This window comes from Protopterus annectens, chromosome 12.part0 (genome assembly GCF_019279795.1).
Source record: "Protopterus annectens isolate FY-2018-M chromosome 12.part0, PAN1.0, whole genome shotgun sequence".
NCBI classification, from domain to species: domain Eukaryota; kingdom Metazoa; phylum Chordata; order Ceratodontiformes; family Protopteridae; genus Protopterus; species Protopterus annectens.
The window spans coordinates 839,088,520-839,104,796 of NC_056746.1; positions in this window are offsets into that span (position 1 = coordinate 839,088,520).

Below are 16,277 nucleotides of genomic sequence, written 5' to 3' on the forward strand. Positions count from 1 at the left end.
TCAAGCTAAATGCCACAAAGTGCATAGTTATCCCCTTTGGAAAAAACAAAGTACCCACAAACTACCACATAGGTGGTAGTCCCCTAAATACAGAAGACGTAATAAGGAATCTGGGGACTCAAGTAGACAGTAATCTCACCTTTGATAATCACATTGCTAAAGTGGTTAGAAAATCCTTCTACGTGGCCCACCTAATCACAAAAGGGTTTGCATCCAGATCAAAAGAGGTCATTGTGCCCCTCTACTTATCACTCACCAGACCCATCATAGAGTACAATGCCCCATTTGGGATGTACCTTACAAGACCCCTGCAACAGCTGGAAAGACCACAGAAGTACCTCACCAAGAGGATCACTGACCTCAAATAGATGCCCTATTGAAAATCCAGTTGTACTCGGTTGCATACTGCCTACTCAGAGGTGATCTCTGCCTGACATACAAGGCCATGTCCAACCCAGAATTGATGGACATGCTCCACCTAATGAAAACTTTATCCCCTTGAGCCATATGCTCTAGGGATCTAAACCTCATCACAACAATAAATAGGACATGCTGGAGGGATAGATTCCTGTCCCAGAGACTTCCCATGCTTTGGAACAAGATCCCAATCTACATTAGGCAGAGCTCCTCGCTAACACTTTTCAAAAGAAACCTTGACGAGTGGATGGGAAACAGAACGTTTACCTCGGGGATCATGTCAGTGGCTCTGCTGGACAGAGGCACAGGGAACTAATCTAGGGGGGCGGCGAAAGCCAACACATTCTGGCTAGGCTTATAAATGCCTTCAGGCAGATAGCCTAGTACCCACCTATGAACCTATGAACCCTGTTCCCCCTTCTACCCATCACTGTTGGTGTACCCCAAGGATCAATACTTGGCCCCCCTTCTCTTTACAATTTTTACAAACAACCTCAAGTCTGCAACCCAACTAGCCAACATAGTCCAGTACGCTGACAGCTCTACACTAATCTGCTCAGCCCCCACCCTACAGGACATACAAACAAAAATGCAAAAATCTTTTCAAGACATGGAAAACTACCTCACCAACCACCAACTTATATTACGACCTAACAAGACCAAGTTAATTGTCTTCAATTATAATAAACCCAAAACATGTCTAAACCCACTTTCAGTCCTGTCCACAAACAGTACCAAAATAGAACCCACTAACCAAACCAAACTTCTAGGTCTCACAGTTGATGAAAACCTAAGATTTGATACCCACATCTCCCTCACCATCAAAAAAGTCCACTCCAAACTAGGCACCCTATATAGAATTAAACCCTACCTCACAGAAAGTACCAGACTAGCTACTGCCCACACTCAACTACTTTCCACCCTTCACTACGGCTCCCATGTTTTTACAAACATTCATAAAGCAGACCTTAATAATCTTGAAACATGCTATAATAAAATAGCCACATTCGCTACAGGCCACCCTTACAGAACCCATCACTGTTCAGTACTCTCACAACTCAAATGGTTAGAACTCCCAAACCTTCTGACATTAAACCAACTGTCCTTAGCCCACAAAATAATCCACAAACCAAATGACTGCCCAGCACTCAGTAACCTAATCCAACTCAACAGCAATCCTAGATCACTAAGCTCCTCAAATAAACTAATGTTAAAGCTTACTCAACCCCACAAATCTCAAGGCACTACCCTCTACTCCTATAAAATTGCCAAACTCTGGAACACTCTTCCTCAACCTATAGCTAAAAACCCTAGCATACATGAGTTTAAACGCTCCCTTAAGGAACATCTAGCAAAAACAATGGCTCTGCTCCTGCCACACCCAAGGCTAGGCCACACACTAACCCCCAAATCAGCCTTAACTAGCTCACTTTCACAACTATGGTTATTATCTGCTGAAGACTAACTTTGTTCTACACTCTGTCCAGTTAACAATTGTTAACACACATACTGCCTTGTCTTTAAACTGCTATACTGACAGCATTGCTCCTTCTTGACAATCTGTATCACAATGTTCACACTATTAAATCATGTAGTTAATCTCATTCTCAAATTTTGTAAAATGTATCTTAACTATTGTATTTAGTTAATTACTGTACTGATTTTTGCTTTGTACATTGTTTAATTAATATGTTTTCAACCTGATTGTTCAATAGTGTATATTTGTACTTATGGAGCTTTTTTTCTCCTCAGGCCTCCGCTGAAAATGGGCCCCGTGCCCAGTCGGACAATACCTGGTAAACAAATGAAAAATAAAAATAAATGAATAAAATAAAAATTCCCCTGACATAAGGATAAAATGTATTGTCTGATAAGCCTATTATTAATCTGGCTAGAACTAATAAACTAATAAAAACTAATAAACTAATTAGTTTATTAATTAAAAACTAATAAACTAAAAAAAATGGTGGTGCCCTGCATAGCTGCAGGTACTCTGGCTTGCAAATGCACTACTCATTCTAGCTCTTTCTCTGCAGTGGATTTACTTGGACTTACAATTGTACTGAATTTTCGAATGTGGGAATTGGGGTTGCCACCTTTTAAGCAGGCCAAAGTAGGACATGGGGGTATGGCCAATATGACACTGGCCACACCCTCTACTATGATGTCACCACCAGAGTGGTGAAGGAGATGCTGTTATGTGGGTACAACGGATGGCTGCTGGAGTGGCCAGCTGGTTGGTGGGAGTAACAGCTGGGTGGATGAATGACTGGATGGATGGCTTGATGGATGGATGGTTAAATGAATGGATGCATGGTTGGATGGATGGCTGGCTGCATGAATAGATGGATGGCTGACTGCATGAATGGCTGGGGGCTGGATGGATGGCTGGCTGGAGTGGCTAGCTGGTTGGTGGGAGTAGCTGCTGGATGGATGGCTTGATGGATGGATGCCTGGCTGGATGGATGACTGGCTGCATGAATGAATGGATGGCTGGCTGGTTGGATGGATGGAGGATGGCTGGCTGGTTGGATGGATGGATGGAGGATGGCTGGCTGGCTGGATGGAGGATGGCTGGCTGGATGGATGGAGGAGGAGGATGGCTGGCTGACTGGCTGGAGGATGGCTGGCTGGCTGAATGGATGGATGATGGCTGGCTGGCTGGCTGGATGGATGGAAGAGGAGCATGGCTAGCTGGCTGGAGAAGGCTGGTTGGCTGGGTAGATGGAGGAGAAGGATGGCTGGCTGGATGGAGGAGGAGGATGGCTGGCTGGATGGAGGATGGCTGGCTGGATGGATGGAGGAGGAGGATGGCTGGCTGACTGGCTGGAGGATGGATGGATGGATGGATGGATGGAGGAGGATGGATGGCTTGCTGGCTGGCTGGCTGGCTGGATAGAGGAGGAGGATGGCTGGCTGGCTGGCTGGAGGTGGATGGCTGGCTGGCTGGATGGAGAAAGATGGCTGGCTGGATCGCTTGTTATAAAAAAAAAATCTCGGTCTTTTTTTAGCGACTGTAGAAGCGCTTAAAACAAAGCACTCCTACAGCCATGATCTTTGCAGGGCTCTTCCTGCCCCAATCCCCACTCCTTTTGTGAATTGCAGCCAATTGCTGCATGAATTAAAGCACGCGGACCTAACAGGCAGCAGCTTTACCTGCAGGTCCGGGTTGGTGACGTAACTGAATTGCCATGAAAAAGCGGGAGGTAATTGCGACTTTTCCATGGCAATTCAGGCCCCACTACTTGATACAGCGGGCAACGGGATAAGGTGGCTTAATCTGTGAGTGTCCCGCTGACAACGGGATGGGTGGCAACCTTATGTGGGAAGGTGTTATGATCATTTTATTTTGATGAATCTTCTGGAATCTGGCTCACCGTGCAAGTGGTTTGCAGGGCTGATGTCTGCAGGCCCTGTGAGGCCTGAATCACTGAAAGAACTGTGAATACTGCTAAAGATTCATCCAGACTGCTGTAGGTGCTTTGTCTCTCAAATAAATCAGTAGAGAAAGCATAGGAGATGTGCCAGACCTAGGAAAAGGGGCAACAGAACTGGTATCAGTGTTAGATTATGGAAAGCTTCACTAAGGCCTGCAATTCCTTCTATTCTGCTGGCTAACATAAGATCTCGGGATAATAAAATGCACTTTATCAGGCTAGACATTAACACAAGCAGTAAGGTAAGTAAGAGATGTATTATTATATTCACTGAGACTTGGCTGAATTCAAATATCAGAGTCACAACTGTTAGGGTAGACAAATTCTCCTTATTCAGAGCAGACAGGTTACAGGCTCTCAGTGGCAAAACTAACGATGGAGGAGTCTGTATATACATCAACAACAGCTGGTGTGAAAACAGTGTCATTACTAGCCATTGCTCAGCTAACATTGAATATCTTACAATTAAATGTCATCCATTCTACTTCCTCAGGGAGTTTTCAACTATCTTTATAAATGCAGTTTACATATCTACAAGTGCAAACACTAATGAAGCACTCACCACCCTGTATCAGTTAGCCTGTGATCTGAAAAACAAGAACCCAGAATGTGTCAACATTTTAGCTGGGGAATTCAATCAGGCCAAACTGAAAACTGTGCTACCAGACTACCAGCAGTATGTAAACTTCTCTACAAGAGGTGATAACACACATGATTAAGTGTACTCAAATATCAAACAGGCATTCAAAGCAGTCCCCCACCCCCATCTTGGGAGCTCGGATCACATTTCCATCCTGCTTATCCCTGCCTACAAACCAATGCTAGTAAGGGAAAAACCTTTCAAGAAGCAAGTAAGGACCTGGCCTGAAAGAGCTGTCTCAGCTCTGCAAGACTGCTTTAAATGCACTGTCTGGAATCTATTTAAAGAGGCTGCCACCACAAATCAATGTATTAATTTGAATGAGTACACTGAAACGGTTGTGGGGCACATCACAAAATGTATTGAGGATGTCACTACCCTGAAGGATGTAACCATCAGAGCCAACCAAAAACCCAGGCTCACCAGTTGTTGTGTCTTTCAGCTTTTCCCGGTTAGGGGTCGCCACAGCGGAACTCCAGTCCGCTAATGATTGGCAGTTGAATTTTACCTGCCAAGTTGCCAGCCCTGATGCACAACCTTCAACGAAGGTACGCCTATTCACGCATGTCTCCACGCAGGAGATGCTCTAGCTGAGAGTCGAACCGGACAGCGTCTTACTGTGAGGTGACAATCCTGGCACCACCACAGCCAACCAAAAACCCAGGCTCACCAGTAAGGTATATGAATTACTGACAGCACGTAATGCTGCCTTTAAAGCTGGAGACAGAGATGCATTGGAAAAGGCCAGGGCCAACTTGAACAAAGGTGTAAGAGTAGCAAAATGGGCCTACAGTCTGAAAATACAGAGACACCTCACTGACCAGAAAGATCCCAGGCAGCTGTGGAGAGGGATCCAAAACATCATAGACTATAAGCCAAAATCCATGCATTGTGTAGGGTTGCCACCTTTACAAATGCCTAAAGTGGGACATTTTTGGTACAAACATCAGATTTTGCAGGGCAAAACATACCCACTGCCAGTACAAAGGAGAGAACTTCACTTTTTGGCCTACATAAAAGCTTATTCTTGTAGTATTTTAGTTGCTTATTCTGTTTCTTATCACATTTAGGTGTTTCAGATACAGAATAACTATTTTATGCAGCTATTACATAAAATATAATATAGGAAATGTGTCTGCCCTAAAATCTCAGGACGTTTGCCATTTTTTCGATTTCTTTGCGGGACACAACTGCCCAAAGAGGGACTGTCCCTTGCAAAATGGTTAAAATATGCTGGTTTTACTTGTCAAAAAGATCTTTTAATGAATTAATATGATTCATGTCTATTAACCATGGACATCATTTAAAAAAAAAAATCCTAGCACTGAATGTGTGACAGACTTTTTCAATATGGAACTTTGAGGAACATGAACTTTTTAAGACACCAAATGAGGTACATTCCTCATAATGAGGTACACTTGAAAGGCATGCTACCCACCAATGCAGATGCCACATCACTGTGCCTCACCTTGGAAGAGGTACGCAGGAACTTACGTAGGGTTCTACTGGCAAAGTAGCTGATCTGGATATAATCCCAGGGAGGCTACTTAAAAACTGTGCTGATCAGCTGACACCAGTATTCACAGACATTTTCAATATATCGCTCAGCCAGGAAAAAGTGCCCAAATGCTTCAAGACCACTGACACCATCCCTCTGCCCAAGAAACCATCCCCAGCATCATTAAATGGTTACTGGCCAATTGAACTTACCTCAGTAGTTGTGAAGTGTTTTGAAAAAAATGGTCAGGGATCACATAACATCCTGCCTGCCTGCTACATTTGATCCTTTACAATTCGCATACAGGCCAAATCGTTATACTGCAGATGCCATAGCCTTAACACTTCATTACGCTTTGGACCACCTGGAAAATAAGGACTGTTATGTATGCATGCTGTTCATAGACTTCAGCTCTGTCTTCAGTACGGTAATTCCACAGCAACTGCTGTCGACGCTGAGTAATGTAGGCATAGAAAACAAAATATGCAACTGGATCTTCAACTTCCTGACTGAAAGGCCACAAATAGTTTGAGCTGGAAAACATCACTCAAACAGCATCACCCTAAACACTGGGGTCCCACAAGATTGCGTACTCAGTCCACTTATTTTCACAGTTTTAACACATGACTGCACAGCTATGCATCAGTCAAACAGAATCATCATATTTGCATATGACACCAAAGTAATCGTCCTTATCAAGAAGGAAGACGAGGGGACCTACAGGGAGGAGATGCACCAACTCGTTCATTGGTGCACTGACAGCAACTTAGCACTAAATGTTGGGAAAAGCAAGTAAATCATCATCAGTTTTAGGAAGGAAAATAAGCCACACAGCCCTATCATCATCAATGATACTACAGTGGAGACAGTAAATGGCACCAAATTCCTAGGGTACATACCTCACATGACCTGACCTAACTGGGCCACAAACACTTCCTACCTTATAAAGAAAGCCCAAGAATGTCCCCACTTCCTTAGGAGACTTTGCAGAGCTAACCTCCCCCCACAGGTCCTACTTACCTTCTACAGAGCCACGACTGAGAATGTACTGACAAACACATCATTGTCTGGTATGGAAATGCATTTCAAGCTGATTGGAAGTCACTGGAAAGATTGTTAATCAGGCAACAAAAATCATTGGCTCCAACCTTCAGTCCCTTCAGGACATATATTCAAACAGATGCTATAGTAGAGTCCGAAAACTATTGAGGGATATACACCGTCTGGCTTATTGACTATTCAATCTCCTGCCAACAAGGAATTGCTACAGAAGCGTTAGATGAAGGACATCCAGATTCCATACAGCTTCTTCCACCATGCTATCAGACTGCTGAACAACAAACCCATAGCCTAACCCGCTAAATGGGTAAAACATTATTTATGTGTAATATGTCATTGTTATTTACTTAACTCTCTGTATAGCTCACTTTATATGTCTCTATCTGTACTATGAAAACTGTAAACTGTAAGTTTATGGCACATATTTGTGGTAGGTAAGTTTTTTTACATCTGTGCCTCTTTATTTATTTATTTATAGTACTGTTTGTTATATATCCTTATATTTCTACTAAGTCTGTTCCTGTTGCATTTGTTTTTGTTTCTGCTGTAAAAAAACTTTCAATTTCTCTCTGTATTTATTTTTAGTATCTTATTTTGATTTCCATTTTTAAATTATTATTAATTTAATCTATCTTCCTTCTGTAAACTGTAATTCTTATGGTTTGAGCCTGAGTATCGAAATGTTGTGCAGTGATATGCACTTTTTCCTCTCTGTTGATTTGTATGACAATAAAGTTTAATTTGACTTTGACTTTGAATAGTGGTTTTACTTCATCATATTTTGAGGTGTGCTGAATTTTGCATTTAAGACCATTATCAGCAAAGCCTTCCAGATGGTACTCCATTGTTTCTGTAGAGACTGACTATGAAAATATGATGGAGGCCTTTATTAAGATCTAACAAAGGATATGTCTTGGATCTTCCCCTTCTAGTAACTAGGCACATAAAAGCACTTATTAATTGCCTTAATTTATAGCCCGAACATTCCAGTTCTCCTCACAGATCCACATACAAGCGTCAGTCTGGACAATGCTGGGACTGAACCAACAGGTGCGTACACTTGTCAATGCTGATATATTTCTCAGTGCGCTTCTGGCTGTGGTCTTGATGTTGGGACCACAGATCTTGAGGTCAACTTCTCTGATGTTGATGATATTCTTTTTGTATTAATTTACTATGAAAAGATGATGAAGGTCATTATTAACGTCCATGTATATTAAGATCCAAATAAGGATATCTATTGTCTCTTCTCCCTCTGGTACTAGGACAAACAGAGACACTTCTTCATTTCTTTTATTTTCAGCTAAGACATTCCAGTTCTCCTTCTCCACAGCCCTTATAGTCATTTACTTTGATGTTGATGCTGTCTTCAGAGGCAATTGATTCATTGGCAATGCTGTTGGCATCATGGGTCTCTTCAAGCCTAGGGTTGGGGGTTAGCTGCCAGGATCGGTTTAGTGAGTTTTTACAGAAAAATGCCAGTGTTGGCAGAGCTAATTTTCAAAAAGGAAACAAAAGGGAAAGTGGTTTAGCTGCACATTTTAATAAATATCATAATGGCAATAGTGGGGATCTTAAGGGTACTACTTTAGAAAAAATTAATACATATAATGATGAACATGACTTGAAAAATCACTTGCAAGTAAAGGAGTCAACATATATTTTAAAATTTGACACTTTAACTCCTAATGGGTTAAACAATGAAATTAATTGGAGATATCTTATCTAATTTGATTAATTGATTGTTTTATTATATTGTTTAAATGTAATTGTTTAATTGAATGGGTGTATTTAGGCAGGTTGTGTTGTACAAATGTTATACTCCTTGAAGGCTTGTTATAGCCGAGATGTCAGAGTGTGCTTTTTAATAAACTACAGTGTTGGATCATCATTTGGTGGTTTTATTCTTCATTCGTTTCTTCATTTGTGGTGTTGTTGGAATTTGCCTGGGTTATGGCTAGTGATCTGAACACAGACCTGCCGCTTTTATTTCGTGACTGCAATGGAGAAGGAGCTCAAACATCTTTGGACAGCTGGGGGAACATTGAAATGTATCTGGTAATATTTCTGGTATACCTAATGAACAAATTGTAGCAACTGACCCTACTAATACATTAAATGAATCTACTGTGTGGAAGAAAGTGGAAGAAAATCATAGTAAAAGATGAAGCAATTCATTCTCGTCAGTTGGTCATAAGTTTACTTCTGTACTATCTAATGAACATAAAGTATTATGTGATGAGCTAGAGAAACTTTTGTTTAAAGAAACATCTGTTTTTTTAAATATCCAAAGTCTTATAAGATATGTGGAATTGGATGTGTCTCCTTGCGGTTTGCGAGTTTACAAAGACCCTTCATTACCATTTGACTTGGAAAATACAGTGGATAAAGTCTTTCACCAATGGTGGGTGGTTGCCGCTCATACGTGCACCATGGAATGGATCAGTATATTAGTAGAAAGGGACAGGTTGAAACAACAAGAATTAAGTGAACAAATTAAGAAAACCTGTCTCTCTCTTAGTTCCAGTGTAAGCTCATATAATCTGGACAAATTTTTATGTGACATTAATAATAAACTTAAGTCTTACGAACAGGATGTTGTAGAGAGAAAGAAAAACAAATTGTTGCATGACCTGCATGATTATGATAGGGGTAGAGCTTTCCTATCATGAACCAACCGGAAGAAATTTACCAGCCGGGTTCACTTTCAGGATAGTGAATGACACAACGATTATCAGTCAAATACCTCAGATGATGCCAGTTCGTCAGGAGAAGTTCTATACGATGTCGATGAGGACTTTCCACATTTGCCCCATGCACAACAACAAGGGAAATTTGAGCGGACATTTCGGGGACAACAGCATGGCCCAACAGGAGGTCTGCAAGGGGGAAAACGTCCAAGACAAACTCATTATGAACGGACAAGGGATGGGCAATTTCAACAGTATTCTAAAAAAGGTAAATGGTCCAATACCATTTACAAATGACTGTGATAATTATATTGTTAATTTGTCAGGGTATGATTTAAACAATATAGAATATGCAGTGTTGAATTGCGGTCTTAAGTATGTACCTACAGTTATACCCAGACTTCATGAGATTAAAACTGATTTATTTAAATTTATAAGAAAATTACATTTGAAATGATTTTTTTTGAAAATGTTGGTTTTGTGACCGATTCTGTTGTAAAGTTAATTCTGAGGAGTCGGACGATAGTTTTTATTCATGTCAGTCAGATGTGGATGTAAATGTAAATGCATATACACTGTTTAACACTAGCAAAATTACATATAAAAGTGACTTTCTCCCTCCCTTTTTGCATGAGGGGATACAACATTGTTATAGTATGTTACAGTTTGCTATAGAACAAGAGTATACTGAATTTAAAAATGTTGAGTTTAATTTAACAAGAGAAGAATGGAAAGTGCTTAAAAAATTAAGTGTTAGACATGATATCATCTTTAAACCTACCGACAAAGGCAATAAGTTAGTCATCATGAATTATGGTCAATATATGAACATGTGTAATAAACATTTAGAAGATGAAACAACATATGAAAAAGTAGAGATGAATATGTATACACAATCAGTTGAGGAATATTTGAAGTTAATAACTAAAGGTAGAAGGTTGGGATATTTTTCTGACAAAGATGAGAAGAAAAAGTTTGGAGTGTCAGGATGTAAAATGGCCTATTTTTACTGTCTCCCTAAGATTCACAAGTCAGTGTATGACCCACCTGGTCATCCTATTGTGTCAGGAAGACAATATTTTTTTGTCTAAGGTAAGTAAATTTTTGCATTCTTACCTTTTATCTAAAGTACATCTGTTGCCAGCCTATATTCAGGATGTATTTGACTTTTTAAATAAAATTAAAACTATCCAGTGGGGTCCTAATAAATATTGGATCACATTCGATGTTAAAAGTCTATACACAAATATTAGTCATCTGTTTGGGGTGGAAGCAGTAAAACTTTTCCTTGGAGAAAGTCCAGCAACTGAATTTGTAATAGAATTATTGCACTTCTGTCTTAAAAACAAAAAATTAATGGATGTATTTTTGAAGTTAAGGAGATTTGCTGTTGTAACACAGTGGGCATTATTTATGCCCTGAAATGTTCTTGTAAAAAATTTATATAGGTGAAACCAAGAGACCATTTAAAATACGTTTATTGGAGCATATTAGGGATATAATTAGAAACAAAAAGGAAAGTGCTTTAGCTGTACATTTTAATAAATATAATGGCAATAGTGGGCATCTTAAGGGTACTATTTTAGAAAAAATTAATACATATAATGATGAACATGATTTGAAAAATCATTTGCCAGTAAAGGAGTCAACATATATTTTAAAATTTGACACTGTAACTCCTAATGGGTTAAACAATGAAATTAAGTGGAGATTTCTTATCTAATTTGATTAATTGATTGTTTTATTAAATTGTTTAAATGTAATTGTTTAATTGAAGGGTGTATTTAGGCAGGTTGTGTTGTACAAATGTTATATTCCTTGAAGGCTTGTTATAGCCGAGACGTCAGAGTATGCTTTTTAATAAACTACAGTGTTGGATCATCATTTGGTGGTTTTATTCTTCATTCGTTTCTTCATTTCTGGTGTTGTTGGAATTCTTATGGTTTGAGCCTGAGTATTGAAATTTTGTGCAGTGATACGCACTTTTTCCTCTCTGTTAATTTGTATGACAATAAAGTTTAATTTGACTTTGACTTTGAATAGTGGTTTTACTTCATCATATTTTGAAGTATGCTGAATTTTGCATTTAAGACCATTATCAGCAAAGCCTTCCAGATGGTACTCCATTGTTTCTGTAGAGACTGACTATGAAAATATGATGGAGGCCTTTATTAAGCTCTAACAACGGATATGTCTTGGATCTTCCCCTTCTAGTAACTAGGCACATAAAAGCACTTATTAATTGCCTTAATTTATAGCCTGAACATTCCAGTTCTCCTCACAGACCCACATACAAGTGTCAGTCTGGATGATGCTGGGACTGAACCAACAGGTGCGTACACTTGTCAATGCTGATATATTTCTCAGTGCGCTTCTGGCTGTGGTCTTGATGTTGGGACCAGAGCTCTTGAGGTCAGCTTCACTGATGATGATATTCTTTTTATATTAATTTACTATGAAAAGATGATGAATGTTATTATTAACGTCCATGTATATTAAGATCCAAATAAGGATATCTATTGTCTCTTCTCCCTCTGGTACTAGGACAAACAGAGACACTTCTTCATTTCTTTTATTTTCAGCTAAGACATTCCAGTTCTCCTTCTCCACAGCCCTTATAGTCATTTACTTTGATGTTGATGCTGTCTTCAGAGGCAATTGATTCATTGGCAATGCTGTTGGCATCACGGGTCTCTTCAAGCCCAGGGTTGGGGGTTAGCTGCCAGGATCAGTTTTAGTGACGGATTTTACAGAAAAATGCCAGTGTTGGCAGAGCTAATTTCCAGCCTTTGGACTTGAGGCTGTTGAGGATGGTTCGGAGTTCAGTGGAGATGTTATTCCCATTATTGGAGGTCATGTACATGGGGTTGGGTTCAGTGCTGACCTACTCAGTACTGCCATTGCCTCAGGCAGAAGGGCCATTGCCTACAATCTTGTGTGTGACTTCAGTGTCAGTGTCACCTTATTGATGTAGATCATTCTGAATATGCCACCCTCAATGCCTGTTACTATGACTGTAACAGCCACAACAGTAAACATTTATTTTTCTCTCTCTCTCGTCCTTTAGCCAAAAACAGGGTAGAGGGTCCAAAAAACTTATGCAGGATCATTCCCAGGCATCTAGACTAGTGCAGTCATCCTCATTAGCCTTTGACCTGTCAACTTAAGTGTCTGATAAGGTGCACAAGTGTAAGAGAAAATGCTCAGACTCCCTAAGAGTTACTCTTCTCAGATGAAGAAGACATTGGTTTCCCAACATTCTTCCTGATAACCCCAATTTTAGAGAGATACTTGAGATGATGAAACAGAGAGAGGGACGACCAATCATTTTTCCAGAAAGAATCTTGCAAGAGGCCTTCTGGACCCCTAGCCTTCTTCCTGATTGATCCTCCTATTGCTAAAATCATGGAACTTATTATTAGATTTGCTTGAAATAACAGTGATGTTATGGCACCTCCACTGAAGACCAGACAGAATCCATTAGCCTCCCAATGACTGGAGATAGTAGATTGAGACTTCCAAACCAGATTCCATTGTGGCAGTGGCTGCCGTTAAAATGATTCTACCCTGCAGTTTTTAGCTGCCTGTCCTCAGATAAATTTAATGGATAGGTTTAGGATGTGTGTTTACATGTCCTCTATAATTTTCTTGAAAGAGAAAACAGCCTTTTTTCAGGTGGTATGGCTCCAGTAAAAGCTGGCTGATGAAATGAGACAATCACTGGATGCATTGCTGGTAGAACAGCGTGACCTCAAATTTCAGTAACAGATGGTAGCTATATAGTCTGTTGTTAATTTCACCTTGTGACTTGCTCACAATTCAATAGATGATGCAGCTAGGAAAGCAGGTTTTGAAATAGCTGTCTGCTGCCATACCTGACCTAGCCTGACAGACCTCCCCAAGATCACCAAGGAGACATTCATGAATGCCATCTTCAGTGGATCTGCACTCTTCAGTTCATCATTTAAAATCACTTGGAGAATGTGTAGAATGAAGAAGAGATGATTTTCGCTGTTGGTGTTTCGTCCCACACTCTGTAATATTTCTAAGATGCAGCAGAACCATGTCAGCTCTGGTTTTAATGTGGATAGGAGCAGATTTGGTTGGGATAACTTTCAGAATTATTTCCAGAAAATAAGCAATAGCAATTTGCACAACAGGTGTATCAAGGTCCTCTTTCAGGATGATAACTGAGCAGTATCTGGGAAACTATTGAGACATTTGGGGGTCATTTGTGTCTATTTAGCAAACGTGGCTGGTCATCATTCAAAACAAGGGGATAAAGACAATAAAATCCAGAGACTATGGGATTCTTTTCCGAACATCTCCACATCCTCACTTTCTTTCAGTCCTTGCCAGCTGTCCTGCCTTCAAAAGAGTGCCACAAGAAATAAGATGGTAATCCCCATACCGGAAAGAGCCACCCAGGAATTCCCACTAGGCCAGAAAGGATAAGGTTATTACTACTGCTACTGGTTCATTTTAGTCCCCAAAAAGACAAATGAACTTAGGACTATACTTGACTTGAGTGGCGTAAACTAATTTATCTTTAAAGAAGCCTTTCATATGGTCATAGTGAAGTCCATACATCCATATCTGTCACAAAGAGACTATATGTTCTCTTTAGACAAGCAGAATTCGTATCTACCCATAAATATTTTCAGTGATTCAGGGAGGCATCTGAAGTTGCAGGTAATATACATTCATTACTAGTTCTAGACCCTTCTATTCAGTCTCACCTCAACCCACATGTCATTCAAGAAATCCATGTCTATAATGTAGTATACCAGCAATGGCACCTAGCTGCTTCAATATGGAACAGGTTGGCCACTGTGTGGGAGCCTCTTCTGATTCTCTTCCACTCTTTTGGTACTACAACAAACACTGCAAAGTCCTAGATGGAGCTCTTTCAAGTACTGACATTCATAAAATGGGCACTGTTCATTCTGTCTTTCAGAGGATATCTTCTTGCCTTAGACAGACCCCTTCTGTTATAAAACCTGGGACTTCAAATTATTGAGTTTCAGACAGTCACAGCATTATTATGAATCAGAACATTGCATCTAGTGACAGCAGTTATACCATGGTTACCTTCATCAAGAGGTATATAAGAGGTTTACAGCAGTCTTTGAAAGATCAGTAATCCCAAATAACCAATCTCACAGCACAACACATCAAAATACCAAGCCTTGCAAGTTACATATGAAAAGGTGACTTTACACCCCAAGCCTAACTCTGGGGCATATATGCCTGTAGTGGCTATCAACATGGATGCTGCTATTCTAGAGTGGGGAGCTTTACCAAGGGAAGACTGTTTAGAAACAGACAGGAGCCAGTCTGCACATCATTTTTCTGGAAAATTGGGTAATCTTGACATTGTAGCCCCTTCTGGGCTCCCTGTTCCAAGGTGCTATAGCCATGCACATTGGCAACAGAGCAGTGTGAATGTATGAACCATGGTTTGATCATGGTCCCTATTTCATTGAAGAAAATGGTACAGGCTGGAATACTGAGGGCATTGGGAAGGTCTGTGGAATGACAAGGTTGAGCTGGAGAAGCATTATGATGTCTGTCATGGGGTGTATGATATTTCTTTGAAGTTGCAGAATGTTGAAGTACAAATGATCAAACCCAAAAGGTCAATCAGAGATACTTCAAAAAAAAAAAAAGAAAAGAAAAGAAAAACAAACATCTGTTTTTGTGTGTGTGTGTGTGTGTGGGGGGGGGGGGGGGCAAACCCCTTGGGTTACATAGGTGTGATTGAGTTAGTCATTTTTGATATTGGGCAAAGCAGGTACAAATGATCAAAAGTCAGCCGATGGAATTTGGTACAACACATTACCAACATATTATTCTTGTTCTGCATGGTCTGCAATGCCTGCCACTTCAATTTAGAGTTATTTTTAAGGTTTGGTTTACTTGTTTATAGAGAGGGAGGACAAAGGAATAATGAGGATGCAGGGAGTACAGTTGACGAAGGGGGATGAGTTTAAATACTTGGGATCAACAGTTCAGAGTTTTAGTGAGTGTGGAAGAGAGGTGAAGAAGAGAGTGCAGGTAGAGTGGGTGGAGAAGTGTGCCAGTAGTGATTTGTGACAGATGGGTACCAGTAAGTGTGAAAGGGAAGGTCTACAAGATGGTAGTGAGACCAGCTATGTTATATGGGTTGGAGACAGTGGCACTAATGAAAAGACAGGAGTCAGAGCTGGAGGTAGCAGAGTTAAAGATGTTAAGATTTGCATTGGGTGTGATGAAAATGGACAGGATTAGAAATGAGTATTGTCGCTTGTCTTAGTTTACTGTTGAAGATGAACAGGTGGGCCAGTTTTTTTATATGCTGTATTACACAGAAACACATCAGGATGTATAGCAACAGTTCAAAATATAAACAAACTGATTAATTGACAGACTACACAAACAAGCATGCTTACATCACAACAGCTTACTACAAAATGGCAGTCAGGCTCACATGTGATCAGTATTTATACACTTGCCCAAGCCCCTAGAAAGATTCTTAAAGGTATACATACATATTG